The 20,944-nt window shown below is 43.5% G+C and overlaps 1 protein-coding gene across 1 annotated transcript in view; it reads right to left on the bottom strand.

Moving 5' to 3' along the window:
- RASL12 (RAS like family 12) overlaps positions 1-7,948 on the bottom strand; it is a 99,116-nt gene extending 91,168 nt beyond the window's left edge. The window contains exon 1 of the mRNA XM_073618341.1: positions 6,988-7,948. The gene's annotated coding sequence lies outside the window, so the exon portion shown is untranslated. The remainder of the gene's footprint in view (positions 1-6,987) is intronic.
- Positions 7,949-20,944: the final 12,996 nt, after the last annotated feature.

Genomic DNA, 20,944 nt, shown 5'->3' on the forward strand with positions numbered 1-20,944 from the left:
ACCAAAATTGAACTTTTTGGCCTAAAAACAAAACACTATGTGTGACGGAAAACTAACACTGCACATCACCCTGAACACACCATCCCCACTGTGAAACATGGTGGTGGCAGCATCATGTTGTGGGGATGCTTTTCTTCAGCAGGGACAGGGAAGCTGGTCAGAGTTGATGGGAAGAGGGATGGAGCCAAATACAGGGCAATCTTAGAAGAAAACCCGTAAGACCCCATTCACACAGGGGCAACACGACTTGCAGGTCGCCTCAGCGAGGCGACCTGCAAACGACTGCCCGGGTGACTTGCAAAACGACTTCTGTATAGAAGTCTATGCAAGTCACCCCAAGTCGCCCCCAAAGTCGTACAGGAACCTTTTTCTAAGTCGGAGCGACTTGCGTCGCTCCCCTTAGAACGGTTCCATAGCACAGAACGGGAGGCGACTTGTCAGGCGACTAGGTCGCCTGACAAGTCGTCCCTGTGTGAATGGGCTCTTAGAGTCTACAAAAGTCTTGAGACTGGGGCGGAGGTTCACCTTCCAGCAGGACAACGACCCTAAACATACAGCCAGAGCTACAATGGAATGGTTTAGATCAAAGCATATTCATGTGTTAGAATGGCCCAGTCAAAGTCCAGACCTAAATCCAATTGAGAATCTGTGGCACTTGAAATTGCTGTTCCCAGGCCCTCTCCATACAATCTGACAGAGCTTGAGATATTTTGCAAAGAAAATTGGGCAAAAATGTGCCTCTCTAGATATGCAAAGCTGGTAGAGACATCCCCAAAAAGACTTACAGCTGTAATTGCATAGAAAGGAGGTTCTACAAAGTATTGACTCCGGGGGGCTGAATACAAATGCCCCCCACACTTTTCACATATTAATTTGTAAAAAATGTTGAAAACAATTTATCATTTTCCTTCCACTTGACAATTAGGTGCCACTTTGTGTTGGTCTATCACATAAAATCCCAATAAAATACATTTACGTTTTTGGTTGTAATATGACAAAATGTGGAAAATTACACGGGGTATGAATACTTTTTCAAGGCACTGTATATGGTCTTTACTCAACGATAAAAAGGTAATACAAGGGTTGTACCAAAAGTGGGCATAAATTTTCTTTTTAGCTTACGTAGGTTTTTCAAATTTCATGTTAGTAGAGCAGCTCTTGCTGTACAGCAAATCTTCTTCTACGTCTTTTTTATTGGAGGTAAATAATGGATTCCAAGCAGAAGCTACATACCGCCATTGAGTTCTTGATGAAGGAGGCGCCAGCTTTGCACCGGCTTTGCGACATCCCCCGAAGGCTACAGAATGTTTACGGAGAAGACACCCTTGACCAATGAGAAGACATTGCTCTTTTCTATGGTGTCATCTTCATAAACATTTAGTCGTCTTCTGTGGACAGCCTAAACCCCTCCTTCATCAAGAACTCAATGGCGGCACATTGCTTCTGCTTAAAATCCATTATTTACCTGCAATAAAAAATAGTTACTATAGAGGAAGTGTTATGCCGCGTACACACGGTCGGATTTTCCGACGGGAAATGTTCGATGGAGGCTCGTTGTCCAAAATTCCGACCGTGTGTAGGCTCCATCGGACATTTTCTGTCGGAATTCCCCACAAACAAAATTTGAGATCTGGACCTCAAATTTTCTGACAACAAAATCTGTTGACGTAAATTCCGATCGTGTGTACACAATTCCGACGCACAAAGTTCCACGCATGCTCGGAATCAAGCAAAAGGGCTGCACTGGCTATTGAACTTCATTTTTCTCGACTCGTCGTGCATGTTGGACGTCACCGCGTTCTTGACGTTCGGAATTTCCGACAAGATTTGTGTGACTGTGTGTATGCAAGACAAGTTTGAGCCGTCGGAAAAAAAAACATGGATTTTGTTGTTGGAATGTGCGATCGTGTGTACGCGGCATTACTCTACCAACATGTGAAATCTGAACAACCTACTGTATGTAAGTTATTAAAGTTATTAAAAAAGTCATACATTCTTTTTCATTACTTTCGGTACAGTCATCATATTGTATTATAAATTGGTGACAGAATTATTTCCCTTGGGTGTCAAATACACTAGGAACACCGCATTACATATTATTTTATTCAATACTTTCTTTAACTTATTGATCATGCTAATGTACCATGAGCTGTAGGTAAAATCCTATTTAGCTGGGGTTCCCTGAGAACCTGAAAAATATTTCAATGGTTCCTCAGAGGTAAAAAAGGTTTGACGGCTGTAGATAAAATGACACTAAAATAGAAATACTGACCCTAAAATTATGTTTTTGGTACAAAGAAAGCTAAAGTTTATTTTTTACAGGTGTTTAAAAAGGGCTAAAAATGTACACTCACATTAGTCCCTGCATCCAAGTAGCTTACAATCTAAGCTTTGATGAAGGCTTCTTAGCCGAAACGCGTCAGCATAGCCTGTCCCCGTGTACCCATGTAACCCAATAAAGGACTTTTATTCAAGAGCATCCGAGTCGCCAGCCCTTTTCTGGTTCAAGCTTACAATCTAAGGTCCCTATTGTGGGGCCAATTCAGACAGGAGCTAATTAACCGCTTCTGGACCACCCCACGCATATTGCAGCAGGGCGGCCCTTCAGCGGGAAATCACATACCTGTATGTGAGTTCTTTGTTCGGGTCGCGCGGGGGGGGGGTGACTGGTCACAGCGGGAGCCAATCAGCGGATCCGGTGGACCCAATGTCTGCCAGGACCTGCTGATCTGAGGCAGACAGAACAGTGGTAAACAAGGCAAATCGTCATTCTGCCAGAGGGGAAGATGGAGATCTTGTGTTTCTGCTAAGCAGGAACACGGATCTCTGTCTTCCCCCAGTCAAAGCACCCCCTCCCCGACAGTTAGCAAGCACTCCCGGGGAACACATTTAACCCTTTGATCACCCCTGATGTTAACCCCTTCTCTCCCAGTGTCATTAGTACAGTGCATTTGTTTAGCACTGATCACTGTATGGATGTCAATGGTCCCCCAAAAAGTGTCACTTAGTGTCAGATTTGTCTGCCGCAATGTCGCAGTCCCGTTAAAAATTTGCAGATCGCCACCATTACTTTTATAAAAAAAAAAATGTAATTCCATAATCTATCCCATCGTTTGTAAATGCTATAACCTTTGCGCAAACCAATCAATATACGCTTATTGGGATTTTTTCTTTACCAAAAACATGTAGCAGAATACATATTGGCCTAAATTGATGAAGAAATTCGATTTTTTTACATTTTTTTATTGGATATGTTTTATATTAATAAGTAAAAAATATTGTTTTTTTTTTTTTTCAAAATTGTCGGTCTTTTTTTGTTTCTAGCGCAAAAAATAAAAACCGCAGAGGTGATCAAATACCACCAAAAGAAAGATCTAATTGTGGGAAGAAGAAGGACATCAATTTTTTTTTTTTTTATCCTGGTTGAGATTTGAACTGAGGACCGCGATGCAGCAAAGGAGGAGTACCAACCAACTAAGCCACTATGCAGTCTGTGGCTTGTGAACATTGGTCAGTGCATCAGTTGCCAGCAATCAAAGCAAGTATTGAAAGGTGGTACATCTGTGAACCAGACTAATCTTCCAACGTACTTTTCAAATTTGGATAATTTGTTCATAAAGGAAAGTTTCAGGAGCATCTAGCGCTCCTGCTCCTCAATTCAGCGTCCTGGTTTTGGCTATGGAATTCTCCCCGTCTGTTTGTCCACCTGCAAAGTGATTAATGTGGTCAGTCTCTGGGTGGAGACCAAACCTGTTATAAGCCGGCGGAACCTTTAGTCTCATGCTTGTGATAGAGAGTGATACGTTATCCGGCGCACAGCTGCCGCCCTGTAGCAATAATACTGCTATAGGGCGGTCGGCAAGCGATTAATAAAGCCTTTGCTGCTCCCTATTTGGTCCAGGTTTGGTTATTGGACTGTGGGAGTAAGGTTCTCTAATGTGAATAGTTGGGTGGTATATTAATATACATGAGTAGCGCCATTCTACATGCACATATTACATCACATTTTCACTATAATAATATTGCTAAAGACATGGCCATTATTTAATGTATAGCAGAGACAATATTGTATTAAGGGATTCAGAGTATCTATTAGTTTTACTACAGATCAGGTGACACTAATGCTACGTACACACGAGCGGACTTCTCGTCGGACTGAACTCTGAAGGACTTTTCAACGGAGTTGCGTCTGAGTTCCGACGGTGTTCCAACGAAACGGACTTGCTTACACCCGATCACACCAAAGTCAGATCGTTTCGGACGTGATGACGTACGACCGGACTAGAATAAGGACGTTCATAGCCAGTAGCCAATAGCTGCCCTTACGTCGTTTTTGGTCCATCGGACTAGCATACAGACAAACAAATTTTTCGATAGGAATCGAGTCCGTCGGAAGGATTTGAAATATGTTCTATTTCTAGGTCTGTCGCAATTTTGGACAGAAAAGGTCCGATGAAGCCCACACGCGATCGGAATGTCAGACAGAATCGTTCCGTCGGACCTTTTCTGCCGGACAGTCCGCTCATGTATACGCGGCATAAGTGTTGAAGTTATGCTAGGTTAGTCTTTCCACACCTTTTTTTCTCCAGAACAACCCTTTAAATCATTTCAGATGTCAGGGAACCCTGCTAAAAAAAATTCATTGGAGGGACAGTGGGAAAAATGCCCCCTTGCTGTGGTGGTCAGAATGCCTGCCTTAGAGCCAGCTAAAAAGATCATTGGTGTCATGCCACTGGCTCTTCTATGTGGCATTGCCTCCAGAAATATGCAGGCACCATCAAATGGGAGTTCAATCAGTCACAGCTCAAGGAACCCCCTGAGCAACCACTAGAGGAACCCTAGGGTACCATGGAACCCAGGTTGAGAATGGCTGCTGTAGGTTGTAAAGGGTAAAAGGATAAGCTCACCTTGCATTGGGGAGAAGAGAAGAGTTTCTGGATAGAGATCCTATGTCCTTTCAAGACATAAGAATATGTTGCTGGAGATAAAAAGATCATTGGTGTCATGCCACTGGCTTTTTTTGAAGCGACATTGTCTAAGGAACTATGCAGGCACCATCAAATGGGAGGTCAATCAGCCACAGCTCAAGGAACTCCTAGCACCTTCTGGAGGAACCCTGGATGAGAAAGACTGCTCTAAGTTGTGATTGTTAAAAGAATGAGCTCACCTTGAATCGGTGAGAAAACAGGAGTTTCTGGATACAGCTCCTAGGTCCTTCCAAGACATAAGAATATTCTTAGGAATACATCAGGAAGGATGCTGCTGGAGCTAAAAAGATCACTGATTCCACTGACTTTTTCAAGTGCCATTGGCTGTGGAACTATGCAGGTACCATCACACTGACCTCCTGGTCAATCAGCCACAACTCAAGGAACCACTAGCAATCTCTGGAAGAACCCTGGGATACCATAGAACCTTGGTTAAGAAATACTGCTCTATGTGGTAATGGTTAAAATAATGAGCTCACCGTGCATCAGTGAGAAGGCATTTCTGGACACAGCTCCTAGGTCCTTCCAAGACACAAGAACATTCTTAAGAATCTATGAGGAAGGATGCTGCTGGAGCTAAAAAAGATCATTGGTGTCATACCACTGGCTTTTTCGAGTGGCATTGGCCATAAAACTATGCAGGCACCATCAAATGAGAGATCAATCAGCGCCAGCTCAAGGAACTCCTAGCACCCTCTGGAGGAGCCTTAGTTGAGAATGACTGCTCTAGGTTGTAATGGTTAAAAGCACAAGCTCACCTTGCATCAGTGAGAAGAGAGGAGCTTCTTGATACAGTTCCTTGGTCCTTCCAAGACATATGATTTATCTTAGGAATACATCAGGAAGGATACCGCTGGAGCCAAAAAGACTATTGGTGTCATGCCACTAGCTTTTTCAAGTGGTATTAGCCATGGAACTATGCAGGCACCATCAAGTAGGAGGTCAATCAGCCACAGCTCAAGGAGCTCTTAGCACCCGTTGGAGGAACCTTAGTCGAGAATGACTGCTCTAGGTTTTAATTGTTAAAACGAATGAGCTCCCCTTGCATCGGTGAGAAGAGAGGAACTTCTGGACACAGCTCCTAGGTCCTTCCAAGACATAAGAATATTCTTAGGACTACATCAGGAAGGATGGTAACGGAGCTATAAAGATCATTGGTGTCATGCCACTGGCTTTTTTAGATGCTATTAGCTATGCAGGTACCATCACACTGACCTCCCAGTCAATCAGCCACAGCTCAAGGAACCTCTAGCAACCTCTGCAGGAAACTAGATAGGAATGGCTGCTTTAGGTGGTAAAGGTAAAAGAATGAGCTCACCTTGCAATCATTTAGAAGAAAGGGGTTTCTGGATACAGTTCCTAGGCTTTTTTTGAAGCGACATTGTCTAAGGAACTATGCAGGCACCATCAAATAGGAGGTCAATCAGCCACAGCTCAAGGAACCTCTAGCAACCTCTGGAGGAAACTAGTTAGGAATGGCTGCTTTAGGTGGTAAAGGTAAAAGAATGAGCTCACCTTGCAATCATTTAGAAGAGAGGGGTTTCTGGATACAGTTCCTAGGCTTTTTTTGAAGCGACATTGTCTAAGGAACTATGCAGGCACCATCAAATGGGAGGTCAATCAGCCACAACTCAAGGAACTCCTAGCACCTTCTGGAGGAACCCTGGTTGAGAATGACTGCTCTAGGTTGTGGTTGTTAAAATAATGAGCTCACCTTGAATCGGTGAGAAAACAGGAGTTTCTGGATACAGCTCCTAGGTCCTTCCAAGACAAAAGAATATTTTTAGGAATACATCAGGAAGGATGCTGCTGGAGCTAAAAAGGTCACGGGTGTCATGCCACTGACCTTTTCAAGTGCCATTGGCTGTGGAACTATGCAGGTACCATCACACTGACCTCCCAGTCCATCAGCCACAACTCAAGGAACCTCTAGCAACCTCTGGAGGAAACTACTTAGGAACGGCTGCTTTAGGTGATAAAGGTAAAAGAATGAGCTCACCTTGCAACAGTTAGAAGAGAAGGGTTTCTGGATACAGCTCCTAGGTCCTTCCAAAACACAAGAACATTCTTAAAAATCCATCAGGAAGGATGCTGCTGGAGCCCATTCTGTGTCAGGAGCTGGATTCCTGGTCCCTGCGGCAGAGGAGAAAGCTCCGGCCGGATGCAGAAAATTGACTTGTTCTTAATCCTCAGTAATTTCGGTCTCTGTACTAAGTTACTTCTGCTTCCTGCTACTTCAGCTCCAGCTGCTTCACCAACATCTGGAATAAACACGGTGCTCCCCTCCCCGTCTCAGCACCCCCTCTCAGCTGATTTTTTGCTAGGTGTTTAGTTGGTTATGTTCCCAACTCCCATTTCATCACTGCGGTCTCTCGGATTACTGGAATGTGCAGATACACATGCACCGCTGTCAGTTCTTCTTGTGGCTATTTTCCAATTTTTTTTGCTTTTTTTTTTTTAGTTTTTATGCCCTATACTCTCTATGTTCCAGGTGCTGTGGTTTCTGTTTCTTTGCTTCCAGACAGATATCCGTGTGCCCAGTTTTCCCTCTATGCCTTTAGCCCGTCTCCCTTCCCCATCACTTTGCAGGAGGGCAGTGCTTGCTCTACTGATCTGGACGAGCTGGGCCCATGCCAAACTCCTTGTATGGGAAGTATTTCTTGTATGGGAAGGAAAATCATCGTCTGTGTGTCACAGATCATCCGCACAGCTACAAAGCTGTGCCTACTACACTCTTCAAAGTGCTTTTTCTCAAATAAGTAAACAGGGGATTCATTTAATGCTAGATTGTTTTACAGCAGCCCACAGACCTTAGATGGTGGTCAGACATTCCAAACTCAACAGGTGCCTAAACACCCTGGTGACGTGCCAGTTTATGTGCCCAGTAGACTCCATTGTCAGCCATCTTTTTTACACACTGCCCCTCTTTTGGAAACAAATTCTTCCTTGATTGCCCCTTATTTAGCTCTGTGCAAAGATCTGTATAAACCAGTGACGGTCAACTTTCACCTTGACATCAAAAAAGGCCGCACATAATATTAACCCCTTCAGCCCCGGAAGGTAAACCCCCTCCTTCACGACCAGGCCATTTTTTGCTATGCGGCACTGCGCTAATTTAACTGACAATTGCGCGGTCGTGCGACGCTGTACCCAAATAACATTGATGTCCTTTTTTCCCCACAAATAGAGCTTTCTTTTGGTGGTATTTGATCACAACTGCGGTTTTTATTTTTTTGCGTTATAAACAAAAAAAGAGCGACAATTTGGAAAAAAAGACCAAAACAATATTTTTTACTTTCTGCTATGAAATATATCCAATAAAAAAATGTAAAAAAATCAAATTTCTTCTTCGAATTCAGCCCAATATTGGCGGCACAGTGGTCTAGTGGTAGCACTCTCACCTAGCAGTAAAAAGGGTCGCTGGTTCAAATCCCAACCACGACACTACCTGCCTGGAGTTTGCATGTTCTCCCTGTGCCTGTGTGGGTTTCCTCCGGGTACTCCGGTTTCCTCCCACACTCCAAAGACATGCTGGGAGGTTAATTGGCTTCTGTCCAAAATTGGCCCTAGTATGTATGAATGTGAGTTGGGGATCTTGAATGGTGGGCTACTTGAGGGTAGGGACCAATGTGAGTGTGCGATGTATGTGTGGAGCGCTGCGTAAAATTGACAGCGCTATATGGGTACCTTAAATAAATAATAATATAATAGATGAGCATCCTAATGAGACACAATGTACAGAGATAGGGACAATTGTAGACCCACACTCACTCAGGATGGACTGGTGTCTTTATTCAACCTTACTAACTATGTAATATGTATCCTGCTACATATTTTTGGTAAAAAAAAATCCCAATAAGCGTATACTGATTGATTTGCACAAAAGTTATCGTGTCTAAAAACTATGGGATTTTTTTATGGAATTTTGATTTATTTATTTATTTCTTACTAGTAATGGCTGTGATCAGCGACTTATAGTGGGACTGCGACATAGCGGCGGAGACATCGGACACTAAATGATACTTTTGACACTTTTTTTGAGGACCAGTGACACCAATACAGCAATCGGTGCTAAATAATATGCACTCTCACTGTATTGATGACGCTGGCAGGGAAGGGGTTAACATCAGGGGCGATCAAAGGGTAAAATATGTGCCTAGGGGGTGCTTGCTAACTGTGTGGGGGGAGGTGCTTGTACTGCAAAAAGACAGAGATCCGTGTTCCTGCTTAGCAGACACACAAGGTCTCTGTCTTCTCCTGTCACAGAACGGCAATCTGCCTTGTTTACATAAGCAGACCGCTGTTCTGTCTGCCTCGGGAACGATCGGCAGGTCCTGGAGGGCATCAGGTCCGCCGGACCCACTGATTGGCTCTCGCTGTGTCCAATCACAGCAGGAGCTGGTCACTGACAGCGTGCGCCCACCCCAGACCAGAGAGGCCATGCGGGGAATGTACGTGGGACGTTCTCTAAGCGGTTAAAGTAGTATTTATTTTTAATTTTATTTATTTCAAGTACTTTATATAGCGCTGTCAATTTACATATACATTGTACATTCACATCATTCCCTACCCTCAAGGAGCTTACAATCTAAGGTCCCCAACTCACATTCATACATACTAGGGACAATTTAGACAGGATCCAATTAACTTACCAGTATGTCTTTGGAGTGTGGGAGGAAACCCACGCAGGCACAGGGAGAACATGCAAACTCCGGGCAGGTAGTGTTGTGGTTGGGATTCAAACCAGCGACCCTTCTTACTGCTAGGTGAAAGTGCTACCCACTACACCACTGTGCCACCAGTAGTATTAAACCCTTATGGTTTTTTTTAGCTTAACCACTTGCCATCCAGGTCAGTTCTGCCAATTCACTCATATATGTAAAAATCTGCATTTTTTTTGCTAGAAAATTACTTAGAACCTCCAAACATTATAAATATATATATTTTTTAGCAGAGATGCTAGAGAATAAAATGGCGTTTGTTGCAATTTTTTATGTTATATGGTATTTGCGCAGCAATTTTTCTAACACGATTTTTTTGGGAAAAAAAAAACACTTTCATGAATAAAAAAAATTAAAAAACACTAAAGTTAGCCCAGTTTTTTCGTACAATGTGAAAGATAAAGATTCACTGAGTAGATAGATACCTAACATGTCACATGTACGTCGGCAAGGCGGCACGGACAGGCAAAATCACGTACAGGGTACGTGATTTGCCTTCCGCGGGTGGGGGGTCCGATCGGACCCCCCCCCGCCGCCCGAGGCGGTCCCGTTCTGTCCCCCGGCGATCAGAGACGAGGGGGAGGCCATCCGTTCGTGGCCCCCCCCTCGCGATCGCCGCCGGCCAATGGGAACACTCCTTTGCTGCTGTATGCTAAACAGCAGCAAAGGAAGTGATGTATTCTCCCCTCGGGTCGGTAGTTTCCGTTCCGGCCCGAGGAGAGACGGCATGTGAGTGACTGCACTAACACACACACACACAGTAGAACGTGCCAGGCACACATTACACCCCGATCCCCCCCCCGATCGCCCCCCGATCCCCCCCCAATCACCCCCCCCCCTGTCACAAACTGACACCAGCAGTTTTTTTTTTTTTCTGATTACTGCTGTGTCAGTTTGTGACAGTTACAGTGTTAGCACAGTTACTGTTACCCCCCTGTAGGTCTAGGGTACCCCCCTAACCCCCCCTAATAAAGTTTTAACCCCTTGATCACCCCCTGTCACCAGTGTCGCTAAGCGATCATTTTTCTGATCGCTGTATTAGTGTCGCTGGTGACGCTAGTTAGGGACGTAAATATTTAGGTTCGCCATCAGCGTTTTATAGCGACAGGGACCCCCATATACTATCTAATAAATGTTTTAACCCCTTGATTGCCCCCTAGTTAACCCTTTCACCACTGATCACCGTATAACCGTTACGGTTGACGCTGGTTAGTTTGTTTTTTTTTTATAGTTTATTACCGAATAAAGGTTTAGCCCCCTGATCACCCGGCGGTGATATGCGTCGCCCCAGGCAGCGTCAGATTAGCGCCAGTACCGCTAACACCCACGCACACAGCATGCGCCTCCTTAGTGGTATAGTATCTGATCGGATCAATATCTGATCCGATCAGATCTATACTAGCGTCCCCAGCAGTTTAGGGTTCCCAAAAACGCAGTGTTAGCGGGATCAGCCCAGATAGCGGGATCAGCCCAGATCAGCCCAGATACCTGCTAGCACCTGCGTTTTGCCCCTCCGCCCGGCCCAGCCCAGCGCACCCAAGTGCAGTATCGATCGATCACTGTCACTTACAGAACACTAAACGCATAACTGCAGTGTTCGCAGAGTCAGGCCTGATCCCTGCGATCGCTAACAGTTTTTTTGGTAGCATTTTGGTGAACTGGCAAGCACCAGCCCCAGGCAGCGTCAGGTTAGCGCCAGTACCGCTAACACCCACGCACGCACCGTACACCTCCCTTAGTGGTATAGTATCTGATCGCATCAATATCTGATCCGATCAGATCTATACTAGCGTCACCAGCAGTTTAGGGTTCCCAAAAACGCAGTGTTAGCGGGATCAGCCCAGATACCTGCTAGCACCTGCGTTTTGCCCCTCCGCCCGGCCCAGCCCACCCAAGTGCAGTATAGATTGATCACTGTCACTTACAGAACACTAGACACATAACTGCAGCGTTCGCAGAGTCAGGCCTGATCCCTGCGATCGCTAACAGTTTTTTGGTAGCGTTTTGGGGAACTGGCAAGCACCAGCGGCCTAGTACACCCCGGTCGTAGTCAAACCAGCACTGCAGTAACACTTGGTGACGTGGCGAGTCCCATAAGTGCAGTTCAAGCTGGTGAGGTGGCAAGCACAAGTAGTGTCCCGCTGCCACCAAAAAGACAAACACAGGCCCGTCGTGCCCATAATGCCCTTCCTGCTGCATTCGCCAATCCTAATTGGGAACCCACCACTTCTGCAGCGCCCGTACTTCCCCCATTCACATCCCCAACCAAATGCAGTCGGCTGCATGAGAGGCATTTTCTTTATGTCCTCCCGAGTACCCCTACCCAGCGAACCCCCCAAAAAAGATGTTGTGTCTGCAGCAAGCGCGGATATAGGCGTGACACCCGCTATTATTGTCCCTCCTGTCCTGACAATCCTGGTCTTTGCATTGGTGAATGTTTTGAACGCTACCATTCACTAGTTGAGTATTAGCGTAGAGTACAGCATTGCACAGACTAGGCACACTTTCACAGGGTCTCCCAAGATGCCATCGCATTTTGAGAGACCCGAACCTGGAACCGGTTACAGTTATAAAAGTTAGTTACAAAAAAAGTGTAAAAAAAAAAAAAAATATGAAATAAAAAAAAAATAGTTGTCGTTTTATTGTTCTCTCTCTCTCTATTCTCTCTCTCTATTGTTCTGCTCTTTTTTACTGTATTCTATTCTGCAATGTTTTATTGTTATTGTTATTGTTATTATGTTTTATCATGTTTGTTTTTCAGGTGTGTAATTATTTATACTTTACTGTTTACTGTGCTTTATTGTTAACCATTGTTAACCATTTTTTTGTCTTCAGGTACGCCATTCACGACTTTGAGTGGTTATACCAGAATGATGCTTGCAGGTTTAGGTATCATCTTGGTATCATTCTTTTCAGCCAGCGGTCGGCTTTCATGTAAAAGCAATCCTAGTGGCTAATTAGCCTCTAGACTGCCTTTACAAGCCGTGGGAGGGAATGCCCCCCCCACCCCCACCGTCTTCCGTGTTTTTCTCTGGCTCTCCTGTCTCAACAGGGAACCTGAGAATGCAGCCGGTGATTCAGCCAGCTGACCATAGAGCTGATCAGAGACCAGAGTGGCTCCAAACATCTCTATGGCCTAAGAAACCGGAAGCTACGAGTATTTCATGACTTAGATTTCGCCGGATGTAAATAGCGCCATTGGGAAATTGGGGAAGCATTTTATCACACCGATCTTGGTGTGGTCAGATGCTTTGAGGGCAGAGGAGAGATCTAGGGTCTAATAGACCACAATTTTTTCAAAAAAGAGTACCTGTCACTACCTATTGCTATCATAGGGGATATTTACATTCCCCGAGATAACAATAAAAATGATTAAAAAAAAAAATATGAAAGGAACAGTTTAAAAGTAAGATTAAAAAAGCAAAAAAATAATAAAGAAAAAAAAAAAAAAAGCACCCCTGTCGCCCCCTGCTCTCGCGCTAAGGCGAACGCAAGCGGCGGTCTGGCGTCATATGTAAACAGCAATTGCACCATGCATGTGAGGTATCACCGCGAAGGCCAGATCGAGTGCAGTAATTTTTCCAGTAGACCTCCTCTGTAAATCTAAAGTGGTAACCTGTAAAGGCTTTTGAAGGCTTTTAAACATGTATTTATTTTGTTGCCACTGCACGTTTGTGCGCAATTTTAAAGCATGTCATGTTTGGTATCCATGTACTCGGCCTAAGATCATCTTTTTTATTTCATCAAACATTTGGGCAATATAGTGTGTTTTAGTGCATTAAAATTTAAAAAAGTGTGTTTTTTCCCCAAAAAATGCCTTTGAAAAATCGCTGCGCAATTACTGTGTGAAAAAAAAAAATGAAACACCCACCATTTTAATCTGTAGGGCATTTGCTTTAAAAAAATATATAATGTTTGGGGGTTCAAAGTAATTTTTTTGCAAAAAAAATAAACTTTTTCATGTAAACAATAAGTGTCAGAAAGGGCTTTGTCTTCAAGTGGTTAGAAGAGTGGGTGATGTGTGACATAAGCTTCTAAATGTTGTGCATAAAATGCCAGGACAGTTCAAAACCCCCCCAAATGACCCCATTTTGGAAAGTAGACACCCCAAGCTATTTGCTGAGAGGCATGTCGAGTCCATGGAATATTTTATATTGCGACACAAGTTGCGGGAAAGAGACAAATTTTTTTTTTTGCACAAAGTTGTCACTAAATGATATATTGCTCAAACATGCCATGGGAATATGTGAAATTACACCCCAAAATACATTCTGCTGCTTCTCCTGAGTACAGGGATACCACATGTGTGAGACTTTTTGGGAGCCTAGCCGCGTACGGGACCCCGAAAACCAAGCACCGCCTTCAGGCTTTCTAAGGGCGTGAATTTTTGATTTCACTCTTCACTGCCTATCACAGTTTCGGAGGCCATGGAATGCCCAGGTGGCACAAAACCCCCCCAAATGACCCCATTTTGGAAAGTAGACACCCCAAGCTATTTGCTGAGAGGTATAGTGAGTATTTTGCAGACCTCACTTTTTGTCACAAAGTTTTGAAAATTGAAAAAAGAAAAAAAAAAATGTTTTTTCTTGTCTTTCTTCATTTTCAAAAACAAATGAGAGCTGCAAAATACTCACCATGCCTCTCAGCAAATAGCTTGGGGTGTCTACTTTCCAAAATGGGGTCATTTGGGGGGGTTTTGTGCCACCTGGGCATTCCATGGCCTCCAAAACTGTGATAGGCAGTGAAGAGTGAAATCAAAAATTTTCACCCTTAGAAATCCTGAAGGCAGTGATTGGTTTTCGGGGTCCCGTACGCGGCTAGGCTCCCAAAAAGTCCCACACATGTGGTATCCCCATACTCAGGAGAAGCAGCTAAATGTATTTTGGGGTGCAATTCCACATAGGCCCATGGCCTGTGTGAGCAATATATCATTTAGTGACAACTTTATGAAAAAAAAAAAAAAAAAAAAGTGTCACTTTCCCGCAACTTGTGTCAAAATATAAAATATTCCATGGACTCAATATGCCTCTCAGCAAATAGCTTGAGGTGTCTACTTTCCAAAATGGGGTCATTTTGGGGGGTTTTGTGCCACCTGGGCATTCCATGGCCTCCGAAACTGTGATAGGCAGTGAAGAGTGAAAGCAAAAATTTACACCCTTAGAAATCCTGAAGGCGGTGATTGGTTTTTGGGGTCCCGTACGCGGCTAGGCTCCCAAAAAGTCCCACACATGTGGTATCCCCATACTCAGGAGAAGCAGCTGAATGTATTTTGGGGTGCAATTCCACATAGGCCCATGGGCTGTGTGAGCAATATATCATTTAGTGACAACTTTTTGTAAATATTTTTTTTTTTTTTGTCATTTTTCAATCACTTGGGACAAAAAAAATGAATATTCAATGGGCTCAACATGCCTCTCAGCAATTTCCTTGGGGTGTCTACTTTCCAAAATGGGGTCATTTGTGGGGGTTTTGTACTGCCCTGTCATTTTAGCACCTCAAGAAATGACATAGGCAGTCATAAACTAAAAGCTGTGTAAATTCCAGAAAATGTACCCTAGTTTGTAGACGCTATAACTTTTGCGCAAACCAATAAATATACGCTTATTGACATTTTTTTTACCAAAGACATGTGGCCGAATACATTTTGGCCTAAATGTATGACTAAAATTTAGTTTATTGGATTTTTTTTATAACAAAAAGTAGAAAATATCATTTTTTTTCAAAATTTTTGGTCTTTTTCCGTTTATAGCGCAAAAAATAAAAACCGCAGAGGTGATCAAATACCATCAAAAGAAAGCTCTATTTGTGGGAAGAAAAGAACGCAAATTTCGTTTGGGTACAGCATTGCATGACCGCGCAATTAGCAGTTAAAGCGACGCAGTGCCAAATTGGAAAAAGACCTCTGGTCCTTAGGCAGCATAATGGTCCGGGGCTAAAGTGGTTAAAATTGCGCACATTTGTGGAATGGCGGCAAACTTCAGTACTTAAAAATCTCCATAGGCTACTCATTACAGCTTACCAGTGTAGAGCTACAAAGGAAGTCTTCCACTAGAATTATTGCTCTCGCTGTAACGTTCGTGGCGATATTTTACTTGTGTGGTTTGAACGCTGGTTACATATGCGGGCGCGACCTACGTATGCATTCACTTCTGTTTGCGAGTACGAGGGGATGGGGGTGCTTGCAATAATTTTTTTTTTATTATTGTTTATTTTTATTTTTACACTTTTTCTTTAATTTTTTTTTTTTATCACTTTTATTTCTATTACAAGGAATGTAAACATCCCTTGTAATAGGAATAAGGCATGACAGGTCCTCTTTATGGAGATATCTGCGGTCTATAAGTCCCCACATCTCTCCTCTCTGCTGGAAAGAAAAAGAAAAAAAAAAAAACTCTCAAGCTTACCAGCAAAAAAAACGGCACTCTGCCGACGTTTCCAGCTCCAAGGGTCATAGAGATGGCCAGGGGCCATCGGGTCCCCGGCCAGCTCTATGGTAAACCACCGCCCTGTGCGATCAGCAAGCCAGGAGAAGCACTGGAGGGCGGTGGGAGAGGGGGGGCGTCCCCTCCCGCCTCCAGTAAAACCAATCAAGCGGCTAAACAGCCGCTATGATGGCTTTTACATTGCAGGGAATCGCCAGCTGAAAAAAAAAATATCACCAGCCCGCAGATGCACCCATCATCCAGATATCTCCACTTAAAGTCCAGGACGTCATATGACGGCCTCCTGGCGGGAAGTGGTTAAAGGGTAACTCCTTTTTTGTGAGAAGAAAAATAAGCAAATTAAAAAAAAATGAAAAATTATATAAAAATGTGGATTTTTGTTATAGCAAAAAGTACAAAATATTGCAGTTTTTTTCAAAATTGTCGCACTTTTTTTGTTTATAGCGCAAAAAATAAAAACCACAGGGATGATCAAATACCACCAGAAGAAAGCTCTATTTGTGGGGAAGAAAGGACATCAATTTTGTTAGGGTGCGGCGCATGGCCAGGGCATTCAGCAGCCAAACCATCGGGGGCTGAAGCGGTTAAAAACTGTCAGAGACATGTTTGTTTGTTAAAAAATACAAAATAAATGAAAAACAGTACCAGTTGTGTCCTGATATTTTGGTGGACTTGACCCAAAAGGGGACTGAATCTGGTGTATAGGAGAGTATATATATAACTAGTAAAAAATAATAAAAAAAAAAAAAAAAAAAAAAACAAAAAACACACATATAATTTTTTCAATTATTGAAGAGTGGAACTTCCCCCCTTTGGGGCGAATTCCACTTCTTCACTATACCTTCAGGCTTCAGTGCCTTCATACGACTTTACTTACCGATATTTTTACAGTATTTTTTTTTTTTTTTCTTATTATTTTTTACTAGTTATTTATATACTCTCCTATACACCAGATTCAGTCCCCTTTTGGGTCAAGTCCACCAAAATATCAGGACACAACTGGTACTGTTTTTCATTTATTTTGTATTTTTTATTTTTTCATTTTTTTATTTTCATTCCTCTTCCCCTTTTTTTTCCAGGAAGGGGAATTTTCCCTCTTTACTGCATACTGAATTTTTTCGCATTTGAAGGCACACAAACCCGCATCCTCCATACAAGGTTGGTTTTTGTTGTTGTGTGTTTTTTTTTTTTTTTTTTTTTCCACGGATGTATTATCTCCCTTACAGATGATGTGTGTGTATATATATATATATTTTCAGATTTCACATCCCCCTCCCCCCTAGCGTCTTCTTTTTGCTTGGGACAACTTGGCGTCTCTCATTGGATCTCAATATCTGGGGGCTCTTTTGCACGATAAAAGACCGTTACTGGCTGGATGGGGGTTTTTGGAGTGTTACACTGAGAATCCGCTGGGTCAATCATGATTACTGTAAGCCTTCTTACACATATTCCTTGCTGGTATTTCAAATATATATGTATGTATACTTATGTTACTTTTGTGCCTTTCAGATAATGGCAAAAATTTATCCCTGAAGAAGAAATTTAATCATTTTGAAACGCGTCGGATTATATGATTTTTTTGCCACTTCTGTAGTGTATCATATTTTTTATTCTCTGTAAATGTATATTTTCATATGTTTAATTATTTTTTAACAATTTCTGTATAAATAAAATTTATCTAATTTTTAAATACTTCCTTCTTTTGTTGCCTTAAAAATCCCAATCAAATGAGGTTCCTATTGTATATTGTTTAGGGATGATGGCAACCTTTTCACACTAACCCTTGAGAAGTCTATATTTATTCTACGTTTAACATAATGTGCTAGTATGCGATGCATACTAGCACATTATGGCTTTACCTTGCAGGTAACACACAAAAAAAAACGATTTACAACCGCTTTAAAGTGTTTTTTTTTAAAGCGCATGCTCTCCAGCAGAATGTATCAGTTTAGATGGATGAGACAAACCATTTAGCACTGGCAGGGGTGTTTAAAATGATTAGCTTTTATTTAAATCTTAACTCCACTTTCGTGGGAAAAAAAATTAGCAAATAAAGAAAAAATAATATAGCGCATAAAATTGCGTCACGAGTCATATAGTAATTGAATGTTATTAAGAATGACCTTTCCTTTTCAATCTGCACCCGCTGTAATTTTCCAAAAATGCAAAACAATATGGCAATCTGGAGTTGTTCTGTACACCGAATATGAACTGACCACTCCCCCAGAAACATCATTTCCTGCTTGTGTGATTGGCTCACTAATTTTGCCAGAAGTCTGCACTAAGATACAAGTCAGATTTCAGGCATCCCCTGCAACAAAAACGTCATTTTTGGAGAGATACTTTCAATAGGAACACGTCTAAAGGGATGCAGGCCCAGCAGATTTCCTCATCAGTGCTCTGCAGCTGCACAGCTGACTGATAATTATGAAACCACTCCCATTAGACCCACTCAGTACAGAGGCACAGAGGAACACACAGGGATTTCTTCAGAATAACAAAAAGGTAGGAATCTACAACAAGGTTGTTATAATCCTTGCAATGTACATCGATCACCCAGAGAGGATGTTTTTTCCCCACCAAATTGGAGTTACGCTTTAATCAAGTAAAAACCTTTATCCCGAAAGTAAAAAAACAAAAAAAACAATTTGCTGTAACTGATTATGAAATGTGTGCTGGAGTTTGGCTTCAATTTGTTAGTGTATCTAAATCTGTTAATACTCCCCTCTCCCTAGAATGGCAATGCTGCTGCCTGGTGTTCCTCCTGTGCTCATTCCTCCAGAGTGGTGTCTCACTAATACAGGAGGTGTGTTGCTGCCCAGATCACCAGGTGAAAGCAGAGGGGGAAAAGGCTAAAAGTAAAACTAATGCAGCCACCACATCTAATGATTGGTAAGCTGCAATATATTACATTTTTGCTTTTGGTTTTAGTATAGAAAGTTTTGGTTTTGCATAGTGCATATTGCAATAATTACTTACATAAAGCTCATCACTTACACATTTAATATACTTTAACTACTTGCCGACCAGCCGCTGTCAGGTTGGCTCCCCTGCCCAAATCGCTGTAGCTGTACGGCGGGTGCTTTAAGGGGTATAGGGGGCGCGCGTGACGTAGGAGCTGATGCACGTGCCCCGGCGGACATCGCGGCCGCGGGGGCACGTGCATCAGCTCCTACGTCACGCGCGCCCCCTATACCCCTTAATGCGCCCGCCGTATTCCGTATTCCGACGGATGTTGGCTCAAACTTGTCTTGCATACACACGGTCACACAAATCTTGTCGGAAATTCCGAACGCCAAGAACGCGGTGACGTACAACATGTACGACGAGCCGAGAAAAATGAAGTTCAATAACCAGTGTGGCTCTTCTGCTTGATCCTGAGCATGCGTGAAATTTTGTGCGGCGGAAATTGTGTACACACGATCGGATTTTCCGAAAACAAGTCTTGTTGTCGGAAAATTTGAGAACCTGCTCTCAAACATTTGTTGTCGGAAAATCCGACCGTGATTGTGATTTTTTTTTTACCAAAGATATGTAGAAGAATACATATCGGCCTAAACTGATGAAGACATTTGTTTTTTTTGGATATTTATTATAGCAGAAAGTAAAAAATATTGTGTTTTTTTTTTTCAAAATTGTAATTTTTTTTTTTTGGTTTATAACACAGAGGTGATCAAATACCACCAAAAGAAAGCTCTATTTGTGGGGGAAAAAAGGGCATACATTTTATTTGTGTACAGCGTCGCACGACCACGCAATTATCAGTTAAAGCGACACAGTGCCGAATCGCAAAAAAATGGCCTGGTCATTAACCACCTGAGATCTGTGCTATAGCCGAATGCCGGGACTACGTCTATTGGCGTCGTCCCGTGCACGAGCGGCCTGCGGGCCCCCTGCAGGGCGCGTGCGGCGCGCTCTGTGATCAGCTAGTCTATGAGACTCGCCTGATCACAGATCGGAGTAAGGGGTCGATCCCGACCCCTTACCACGTGGTCAGCTGTCAGCCAATGACAGCTGATCATGTGATGTCAACAGAGCCAGTAATCGGCTATTTTTTCTCCTCGCGCTGACAGTGTGAGGAGGAAAAAAAAAACCGATCACCGGCGGCCGTAAGAGGGACATCAGTATCAGTATCATATCTGCCGCCAGATCACCAGTGCCCACCTGTGCCCCCTACCTGTGCCACCTAGCAATAGGCAGCAGTGCCTCCTACCAGTGCCCACCAGCGCCAACCATCAGTGCCCACAGTGCCACCTATCAGTGCCCATCAGTGTCACCTACCAGTGCCCATAAGTGCCCATCAGTGCCGCACATCACTGCCCATCAGTGCCACCCATCAGTGCCTATCAGTGCCGCCCATCAGTGCCACCTATCAGTGGTACCTATCAGTGCCCATCAGTGCCACCCATCAGTGCCACCCATCAGGGCCCATCAGTGGCCATCAGTACCGCCTTATCTGTCCCAATCAGTGCCGCCTTATCTGTGCCTATCAGTGCCACCTTATCTGTGCCTATCAGTGCCGCCTTAACTGTGGCTATCAGTGCCGCCTTATCTGTGCCTATCAGTGCCGCCTTATCTGTGCCTATCAGTGCCGCCTTAACTGTGCCTATCAGTGCCGCCTTATCTGTGCCTATCAGTGCTGCCTTATCTGTGCCTATCAGTGCCGCCTTAACTGTGCCTATCAGTGCCGCCTTATCTGTGCCTATCAGTGCCGCCTTAACTGTGCCTATCAGTGCCGCCTTATCTGTGCCTATCAGTGCCGCCTTAACTGTGCCTATCAGTGCCGCCTTAT

The sequence above is a fragment of the Aquarana catesbeiana genome, linkage group LG03, assembly GCF_042186555.1.
Source record: "Aquarana catesbeiana isolate 2022-GZ linkage group LG03, ASM4218655v1, whole genome shotgun sequence".
Classification (NCBI taxonomy): Eukaryota; Metazoa; Chordata; class Amphibia; order Anura; family Ranidae; genus Aquarana; species Aquarana catesbeiana.